Source organism: Giraffa tippelskirchi, chromosome 4 (genome assembly GCF_054371585.1).
Source record: "Giraffa tippelskirchi isolate mGirTip1 chromosome 4, T2T-mGirTip1v1.2.pri, whole genome shotgun sequence".
Classification (NCBI taxonomy): Eukaryota; Metazoa; Chordata; class Mammalia; order Artiodactyla; family Giraffidae; genus Giraffa; species Giraffa tippelskirchi.
The window spans coordinates 209,609,872-209,620,239 of NC_137278.1; the positions used below are offsets into that span (position 1 = coordinate 209,609,872).

At 57.1% G+C, this 10,368-nt stretch overlaps 1 long non-coding RNA gene across 1 annotated transcript; it reads left to right on the plus strand.

Annotated features, from left to right (window-relative positions):
* The first annotated feature begins 263 nt into the window (after positions 1 to 263).
* LOC145546877 (uncharacterized) lies at positions 264 to 8,235 on the plus strand. The gene is made up of 6 exons (XR_014083362.1): positions 264 to 457; positions 2,075 to 2,177; positions 3,001 to 3,101; positions 4,707 to 4,869; positions 5,956 to 6,150; positions 7,068 to 8,235. It is a non-coding gene; the product is annotated as an uncharacterized LOC145546877 (long non-coding RNA).
* Positions 8,236 to 10,368: the final 2,133 nt, after the last annotated feature.

Consider the following 10,368-nt stretch of genomic DNA (forward strand, 5'->3'; position numbering starts at 1 on the left):
CTGCCTTGGCACCCGAAAATGGAGGTCCACTCACGTCTTTTTCTTCTTCTCCTCCCAGATAAACTCCTCCCAGGCAGGAATGCAGTCCAATTGCCCAATTGCTTGGGCAATAAAATCCCTGGGCTTTCCAGTGCTGTGATTGATCGGTGACATCTGCCATCATCCACGGCAGGGGAGAGTGCTGTGATTGATTGGTGAGGTCTGCCATTGTCAACGGCAGGGCACAGGGCCGCAGCACACACACGTGGGAGGTGAGCTGAGTCAGATTCCCAGGAAGCTCAGCTCCAGAGTCTGACGCTGGGCTCTGCAGAAAGGCTTTCACAAGGCCAGTCATCCTGGCAGGACTGAGATCTGAAACAGCCACCACAGGAAGAGTCATGGGCTAGATGATCTCAAACCGATGCTGACATTTCCCCAGAGAAGATTTACAAATGGCCAGTGAAGTGCTGGAAAGACGGTCAGTGTCACCAGTCCTCAGGGAAAAGTAAATCAAACCCACAGTGAAACACCACATTCCTCTGTGGCTCAGCTGGTAAAGAATCTGCCTGCCATGCGGGAGACCTGGGTTCAATCCCTGGGTTGGGAAGGTCCCCTGGAGAAGGGAAAGGCTGCCCACTCCAGTATTCTGGCCTGGAGAATTCCGTGGACTGTATAGTCCACGGGATCGCAGAGAGTCAGACACGACTGAACTACTTTCACTTTCACACATATCTTTACGTCTGCCAAGAAGCTATAATTAAAAAATGGAAAATACCAAGTGCTGGTTGGACTAGGGAGAAACTGGAGCCCCATACACCGTTGGTGGGGATGTAAAGCGGGGTAGCCACTGTTGAAAACAGGTTGGCTGTTCCTCAACTAACTTGTTGAGGAACTGACTTGTAGAGGAACACATGATTTCCATATGATTCAGCAATTATTTGAAAGCAGGAACTAGGGACTTCCCTGGTGGTCCAGGAGTTAAGACTCCATGCTCCCAATGCAGAGGGCCTGGGTTTGATTCCTGGCCAGGGAACTAGTCAAACCAGTCAATCCTAAGTAAATCAACCCCCAGATATTCACTGGAAGGACTGATGCTGAAGCTGAAGCTCCAGTACTTTGGACATGTGATACGAAGAACTGACTCATCGGAAAAGACCCTCATGTTGGGAAGAATTGAAGGCAGGAGGAGAAGGGGGAGAGGATGAGATGGTTGGATAGTATCATTGAGTCAATGGACATGAATTTGAGCAAATTCCGGGAGATGCTGGAGGACAGAGGATCCTGGCGTGCTGCAGTCCATGGGGTCGCAAAGAGTCAGACAGGACTCAGCAACTGAACAACAACAATAACAAGGAACTAGATGCCACGTGCCATGACCAAGAGCCTGCATGCTACAGCTAAAAGAGTCTGTGTGCTGCAACAAAACCTGGCTCAGCCAAATGAATAAATACTTTAAAAAAGGAAAGTAGGGACTCAAACAGAGACTTGTCCGCTCATGTTCACAGTGGCATTAATCACAGCAGCCACAAGGTGGAAATAACCCAGAGGTACATCAGTAGGTAAAAGGATACACAGAATGTGACATATCCATTAAATGGAACATCTCTCAGCCATGAAAAGAATGAAATACTGATACAACATGGATGCACTTTGAAAACATGCTGAGTGAAAAAAGCCAGACACAAAAGACAACATATTGTGTGACCCACTGACATGAAATGTCCGGTGAAGGCAAATCCAGAGAAACAGAAATAGATCAGCGGTTGATGGGGGCTGAGGAGGGGAGGATGGGCAGTCATTGCTGCTGGGTTCAGGGTTTCTTTGGGGGAAAATGCTCTGGGACTAGATAGGGGTGAGAGTTGCCCAACATTGTGAGTGTCCTAAATGTCACTGAATTGGACACTATTTTTTTTTGGCCGTGTTGTGTGGGATATACCCTGACCTGGGGTTGGACCTTGCCCCCTCCTTTGGAAGTGTGAAGCCTTAACCACTGGACTGCCAGGGAAGTCCCAGAATCGTATACTTTTAAACGGTTAAAATTGTGAATGTTACGCTATGCGTGCTTGACCACAATTAGAGCTGATTCCTCCTACAGCTGTCCATACAGGAGAGTAGGGTGTCCCCAGGGCGGCAGCAGAGGTGGAGACAGGTGGATTCCGGTCAAGGTGGTCAGAAGACAGGAGTGACAGACAGACACGGTGATTGACAGGATGCGGGGCGGGGACCGAGATCGAAGGATCTGGGTTGACCACACCCTGTGTCTGGGTGGCCAGGCGCCTGTCCCGTGGGTGGGAAGACACAGGAGGAGCAGTCCGGACACGGCGACCTCCGTGAGGCTCCGGCAGGCAGAGTGTGCGTGGGTCTGGGCTGGAGGGCATGTCCAGACTCCTCAGTGAACAGACTCGGGTGGATCCGGCCTGAGCGAGAGAGGGGGGCCAGGAGTAGGCCTGGGGACAATCCTAGGGTACCCCGACTGCACCCCGCATTGCAGCAGGGCCCCTTCCCCTCTCAGAAGGCTCCCTGCTGGGTGAGGACTTGTGTGGTCCTCACCGAGCACATTTGAGGGGGGCTTTGGAGAGGAGCCCCTGAAGGAGACAGATCGCCTGACCGGGGATGGGGGGACGGGAGGGGTGCTCGCCCGCCCGCCCGAGGGGGGACTGGCCTCATGGAGCCTCAGCGCCACCTGCCCGCTCTGACACTTTGCACACACGTGTCTCCAGGGTGATGAGAGTGAAGTGGCCGGGAGCCCAGGGTTCAGATCCACCACTCTGCCCCAGAGGAGCTAGGAAGCCGGGGCGGGTTTCTGCACCTTGGAACTGACGCCGGGTGGGTCGTTCTCCGTGGTGGGGCCGCCCTGTGCACCGTAGCACGTTCAGCATCTCTGGCTTCCACCCACCCGAGGCCAGGAGACCCCCCGGGTGTGACAGTCAAAGATGTCCAGTCATTGCCAAATGTCGCCTCCGTAGAGAGCGCTGCCTTAGACAGATCACTTCTCGCGGGCTTTGGTTTCCTCCTCTGCAGCTGCAGGACCTAAAGCCCACCTCCTGGGATGCAGTGGCATTCAGACGATTCCATGAACAGAGCGGGCGGCGCGTCGTAAGGGCTCCACGTCGGTTTAGACAGTAAGAGGGGGTGCGAAGCGTCAGGCCCAGCGTGGGAACCCCGCAGGTGTCACTTCAAGGGCGGTTGGCGAGGCCGTGGGTTTGGGAGGCTGGCTTCAGGGCAGGCGATGAGGAGCCCAAGGCGGCCCTGGGAGACACTTTCAGGAACCTCTTCAGAACGTCCTCGTTGCTGACGCCCGTGCCCTGGGCCATTACACATTCGGGAGGCCCCAGCCTGGCTCCGGAGCAAGCCGGGGGAAGTGGGGGAGCGTCCGCCCTGGGTCTGCTGTGAGCGGCTGGCCCCGCCCGTGAGCTGTGAGGCTGAGAGGAGTGGGCTTCATGACTTCCAGGGGCCCCCCGCCTGTCTCCTGTTGGAGCAGCCCATTCCCAGCTCAGCCAGGAACTCACCCCACGGAGCAGGCTCCCAGGATCCTCTGTTCCTGGGGACCCACCCCCCTGCCCCCCGGCCGGCCTGCGATGCCCTGGTTTTGGCCCTTGAAGCCCCACGTCCCAGCGAATCTCTCCTTTCTGGGTGGGTGGCCACCTGGGCCCCAGGCCGCGAGCTCGCCAGCTGGGATCCCCCAGGCGGCAGCGGCGCACCTCATTAGGGCTGGAGCAGAAATAGAACCGGCAGCGCCAGTTAGCAGCTGCTCGTGCACCTGGGGCCAGCAAATCCACGGCAGCCTCTCTGAGCACAGACGCTGAAGGGTCATGGAAAATTCCACACGCAGTCTTCCTCCCCTGGAGGGCAGGGCCACAAGGACGCCCCGTTCCTGGGAACGCTTCGGCTTCACCTCTTGCCTGTTCATGGGCCAGGGTGGGGTGGGGGAGGGCCTTTCCGGGCAGGGGAGGCAGGACCCCAGAGACCCTGCTTCCATCAGTTGGGGGCGGAGTGAGGGAGATTTTGACGTTCGTTCATACTCTCCAGGTGAGACCGCTGGGGAGATGACGTGAGTCCTGCCTCACCCTGTCCTGTCCAGAATCTGGGGTCCGGGCTCTGCACACGCTCTGCACCTGGACCCGGGGACCCCCTGCTCACTGCTGTGCCCTAGAGGCTGGCTGCGGAGCAGATGCTTGGACGGGGCCTGGCACACAGCTGGCACTGGGTCACTGCTGCTGGGAGCCAGTTCCTGCCTTTCCGACCATCGGAACTCCAGGCTCGTAGGGACCCACGGCAGCTGGTGTGGGCAGACAGCCCTGGCTAGGGGCTGAGGGACCTGCTCTGTTCCAAGCTGCTTTGCTGGCCGGCCGAGTGCCCTGGGGCCACTGCCGTGTCTCTCCGGCCCACTGTCCTTCCTCCCCCGCTGCTCACCCAGAGTGGAGGGCCAGCAGAGACAGCTCGAGCTGGGCCGTCAGAGATGCTGGGGCGGAAGCCAGCTCAGACGGAGACATGGAGCTGGTTTCTGGGCCTCCAGTTGCCCATCCACAAAGTGGGGGTGCAGAGTGAGGGCTCTGAGGTGCCCTCACCCCCGGGCTCTGACCGTCCAAGGCTCCCAGGCATGTTCCTGGCCCCAGGCATCGGGCCCATTGTTTGCCATCATCTCTGTCTCTGTTCTTCGTGACTTCCCTGGGCGGGGCGAGTGGGGAGATCTGAGGCCAGGTGCACAGGGCTTGCTTTGTTTCCAGCTCGCGCTTCTGCAGAAGAAAATCCACCCCTCACTACCCTATGCATCTTCCAACGAGGAAACAGGCGGAAGCTGGTACTACCACGCGTCACAGCGCGAATTCAGATCCACAGGAAGACGTGTAAAGGAGGGCCCTTCCCAGGGGGGCCCCCTCTCCCACAGGGGTGAGTGGCCTGCATGTCTGGGCTAGCTGATTTCCGCCCCTGTCACAACTGCCACCCACCCCTCACCAAGCCCCAACCCCCAGGCGGGGCAGGAATTCCCGGAGCCCTGGCCTGGTCCAGGACAGTCAGTCTGGTTGCAGCTGAGAAGCGAGGGCTTCAGGGTTGTGTAAACTGACTTCCCTGGTGTTCACAGAGCACCTCCCAAGTGTTGGAGCCCACCTGCCCCAGGCCCCCAAATTGATCAGAATCCCTGACATTGGGGGATGTTTGCGTCTCATCAAGGCAATTTCTCATGTGTTGCTTCCTTTGATCTGTACAGGAACCTGTGTGGTTGTCCTGCCCATTTTACAGATGCGGAAGGGGAGGCCCAGGGTGGGACGGGGCATGGCCAGGTGACACAGGTTTGGCCACACACGGTGACTCGGGGGCGCCCAGGAGATGAGGGGAGAGGAGTGAGGGGGAGCTCTGGGCACCCGGTAGGAGGTGGGTCCTGGTGGGCCCAGCGCCAGGGCTGCGGAGGCACGCGCTGCCTCCGTGGCTGGTTAACGTGAGGAAGCTCGGGTGCGTCAGCTGGGGGAAGCGCGCCAGGCTCTCCTCCCAGTGTCTGAATGCTTGGATTCCTCCTCCGTTCTGCGGGTGCGCTGACGCAGGCCCGTCTGGGCTCCCACAGGCCACGGGCTGGACGCCTGGCTGGGGGACTCTGGGTGTGGCTGAGGCGGGCAGCCGTGGAGGAGCGTCTGGGGTCAGTGGCTGACAGCGGTGACCGAGGAAATGAGGAAGCAGGGGAGTGGGCCGGGCGGGGGAGGGCTGCACTCGGCCAGGCTCCACGGTGCTGGCGTTGGCTGAAAGCCCAGAGCAGCAGCGAGGCTGGGATGCTGGGACGCTGAGCGAGCGAACCAGGGCCTGACCCAGGAGTGAACCAGAACCCAGCAGGATGCCTCCCGCAGCTCCCAGCCCTCCTTCACCTCACCCTCACTCCACCCCCTGCGTCTTCCCCCTCTTCCCTCCGGCTCCCTCCCTCTTCCCTTGATCTTAAGAAGAACCCAGGGAGACATGCAGGGTGGTGATTATGACCCCATTTTACAGATGGGGAAGATGAGGCCAGAGAGGGCGGGGACTTGCTCAGGCGTCGCCCTGTCCCACCACCACCACCTCCTGCTCCAGCAGAGAAGCGTCTCGTAGATGCGATGCTGATAACTATAAACACTGCGGCCTGACTGGGGAGCAAGAGCTCTTCCTTCAGATCCTGCCACAGCCAAGATCCACCCCAGCTGAGCTGGGGTGAGGGTCCAGAAAGAGATGATAGGGTTCCAAGCCTTACGCAGCCCACCCGGGATGGGGGTCCTACCAGAAGCCCCCAAGACCCCTCAGCCAGAGTGATGCGGGGGGAGTGGGAGCTGGCGTACAGAGACACCTGCCTCACGGACTCACAAATTCGAGCCCAGAGGGCACAGAGGAGGCTCTACAAGAGGCAGCTGGGACCCCCGGGAGCTGCCAGGCCCACCAGTTGAGAGGGAGCCTCGTGGACTCTGGCCAGAGACCCCTCTCTGTCGCCTCTGAGGGCCTGGGCTCCTGCCCTGTTGGCCACCGCCCCCCTACACATGGCCTGATGTTCAAGGCCAGGGCTGGAGTGTGTCCAGTCTTGGGCTCAGGGGCGCAGAGCAGGCCGCTGGACCTGGGGGGCCTGGAGGGCTTTGGCGAGGGCACCGGGACGCCGTCCAGGCATCTCACTTCAAACACGGGTGTGTGCCTGCCAACCAGGCCGCACCCCAAGCAGCCTCACGGGCTTGTTGACTCTGCCCCGCCTCATGCCCCGCCTGCCCGGTGGCCCGAGTCTTTGCTTCACTCTGCGCCATCTAGAGATGGCTGGAAGGTGCTGCATGGAGGAGACGGGCCTCCAGCAGAGGCCCCGTGCTTCCCCTTGTCTGGGAAGCATGTGTGGGCTGGGGGCCAGACCTGGTGGTGGGGGGCGGTGAAGGGGTAGGGGCGTGGAAACAAGGAGAGCGGGAAGGACCCAGCCTGCTCCGCTCGAGGAGGCGCCTGGGATTCCTGCACCGAGGCAGCCTGGGCTCCGCTCCTCCACCCCAGGTCCAGTCTGCCCTGGGCCATGAGGTGACCGAGGGGCTGAAGTGGGCAGAGGCCCTTGGAGGGTGCCCTAGGGCCACTTCACAGCAGCTGTGTCCTGGGGCTGCCTTCAGATCCGTCACTAGGGAGTCCCGCTGCCCCAGAAGGGCTGGTCCCTGCCCCTCTGCAATGTCCTGGTGGGAGCTGGCTGGGCAGCCATCGTCCTCCTCTGGAAGAACCAGGTCGTCCAGAAAGTGGGCGGGTGATGAGGAATGGCCAGTGCGGACCCCACATCGCATCCCTGGGCCTCGGGACTTGCTGCTCTAACTGCAGAACCGGGCGGAGAAAGACCTGGTCCTGGGATTTTAATTTTGTTCCCGGCGTCTGGATGTAAGGGACCAAACGACATGCCCGGGGGTGTCCTGCTCCCCGCACGGGAGTGTCTCCTGTCTGTCCTGGCAGGTCTCCTGTCCTAACTGTATCTCCTCCCCCACGTATCTGATCAGATCGAAGTTTCCAGGGTGTAAAGTTCACCCCAAACTTAGAGCCTGGAGGCAAACACTTCAGCCCACCGGCCTCCCCCAGATTCCACCTTCTTCTCGGGGCTCCCAGGAGAACCGTACAGGACATTGGTCTTTGCAAATGGCATCAAAGAAAAAACTCCACAGCCGTCAATTCAAGCAGCAAATGTTCTGAGCAGCTGCAAGAGCAAGGCTGGGCTCAGGCCCTGCTTGGGCAACGGCGTTCACACTGAGCCTCTTTCGGGGAGATAGTGAGAAATCCTGGGTGTGAAAGAAAGCTGAGCACTGAAGAATCGATGCTTTTGAAGTGTGGTGTTGGAAAAGACTCTTGAGAGTCCCTTGGACTGCAAGGAGATCCAACCAGTCCATCCTAAAGGAGATCAGTCCTGGGTGTTCATTGGAAGGACTGATGTTGAAACTGAAACTCCAATACTTTGGCCACCTGATGCGAAGAGCTGACTCACTGGAAAAGACCCTGATGCTGGGAAAGATTGAAGGCAGGAGCAGGGGACGACAGAGGGTGAGATGGTTGGATGGCATCACCGACTCGATGGACATGGGTTTGAGTAAACTCCAGGAGTTGGTGATGGACAGGGAGGCCTGGTGTGCTGCAGTCCCTGAGGTGGCAAAGAGTCGGACACGACTGAGCGACTGAACTGAACCGGGTGTGAGCTGGAGCACTCCCATTGGCCAGAGTGGACACAGCAGGCAGGAGGTGGAGGCATTTTGCAGATACCTGTTTTTGGCTAGAAAACATTATGTAGAAATAAAGAGCAGTTTATAGCAGGGGTCTTCCTACTTCATTTCCCGTATCAGTTAAAAAAAAATGAACAGAAATCCCAGTATGTGCATGCTGATTTAGACATACCTATGCATGGACCTCTATTAGTTCATATGCTAAATATTAGCAAAATTCAATCTGCTTTTTTATTTTTCAGCTACAAGATAAGCAGACAGGAAAGTTTGGCTCTCTTTTTCCCCACACCCACTGCGTCACTGGGGCTGTGGGTTCCGGGACTAAGTCTGACGTGTCCCAGGCTCTGAGACCATCCAGGGCTGGCGTCATGCTCTCCTCCGAGCCAGGCGGTCACTGTTGCCAGGGCCGCTGTTGCAGGGGTGGTGGACGTCCGTGCAGCAGAGAGGGACAGCGGGGACTCTGTGACCACCGGACCCAGGGTCTTAAAAGCTGGCGTCGCTGTTTTTCTGTGTTTTCACCTGCCGGCCCACCCTCTGCACAGCAGAGAAGATGGCCCCCAACCTTTCTGAGCTCTCACAGCTTCTGCCATGAGAAAGAGGCCCATGATCTGCTCGCATCTCAGAGCCGTCCTGGGGAAGGGATACGTCGACCCAGGTCAGGTCAGATACCCACTGCTGCCCTGCAGGGCGATGGCCAGGGAGCAGGGTCTTAAGAGAACAGGGCAACCCATAGAGACACTTGTGTGTGGGGACAAGGGGCCCCAGGAGAAAGGGTCCTGGGTGGTCTCGGGGGGCCTTTTCCACTGCCAGAGGGCTATTTCTAAGTCACATATCAGCTCATGTCACTCTCATTCCTAAAGTCACTGGTAATTCCTGATCTTCAACAGCCAAGGCCCCCATGATCTTAGCCTTCTTACTTTGTTTACATCAAAAAAAGTTCTCACCATCTTTTATGAATGAGAAAAAAAAGACAAACTCTCAGAACTAACAAGAGATTATCTCATGGGGTGGAGGGGACTGCATTCGAGGCAAAAATATTCAAATCCCATTTACATAAAACACACGGAGACCCAGCAAGGCAAGGGAAAGACTCCTACGAAGACACTACAAAACTTCACTGAAGCTCATAAAAGGTATGGCTAGAACCAAGTAAGAGGGAGTTTTCTTGGAGTAAAGTTGGGTGAGTAATTCACGGAAAGGCGAGCCTCTCTGAAAGATATTTTTGAGTCTTTTAAAATACAAAATATTTCCAAACAAACAACTTCCTGTGGTCCCTCTACTCAGGGCCACCCCTGTAGCATTTGGGGGCCTCCCTGCAGTGGACGTCACGCGGTCACCTGCGCCACCCACACCCCGATCTGTAATGGTCACGGAGTTTGGGGGTGGCTGACCGCAAGCCTTGCTCCAGAGGTGGGCCCTGACTGGGCTAACCCAGCCAGAGCGAGGCCACCGCCTTTACAAAGTGCTGGCTTACAGGAGAGCAGGCACCCAAGGCTCAACTGGGCGGGGCAGAGCTCTCACTTCCCTGGCTTTGAGCAAGGGTGCCTGTAGCCCTGCCAGCTGCTGGCAGCCAAGTTGTGACGATGAGGGAAGTCAGCCTGAGACCCAAGGCTGCCCACAGAGCGGGGACAGGATCCAGACCCCCGCAGAGAAATGGATCTGCAGCCTGGATTGCATGGTGTCAAAAGCCTTCCTCATACCTGGCCTTTCTGGGCACTGAACTAATCAATCCTCTTTAGTGCTTCCATCAGCTGAATTATGTTTTCTTCATCTGGAAGCATCTTAGCTGACTCAGTGACCTTCTAGAATTTTCCTTCTGGGTCTACACGCTGAACTTCTCTCAATAAATGTTGTAACTGCCTCTTACACTTAACAATAAATTGTCAACCTTGTTAAAAAAAAAGAAGATGGATTTTTAATGGTTGCACTGTTACACTGGTCGTCTCATAATTCATTTAACCCATTTCATTTGGAGTGGGACATTTAGATTGATTCCAGCTTTTCACCATTTTCAGTAATTAACAGAGAGCCTGTATATATCTTCACCCGTTTGTCCAGCTCGTTCCTTTGGATAAATCCCTAGGAGAGCGGTCAGGGCATCACAGCGTGTGTCCTCACTGGGCTTTTCCTTCTTCTTATTCCTTCATCCAACACCTCTTCCTGTTACCAACATCGTTCTTGTCCATCTTTGGTGGCCTGTGGATTAGTGGTATTTATT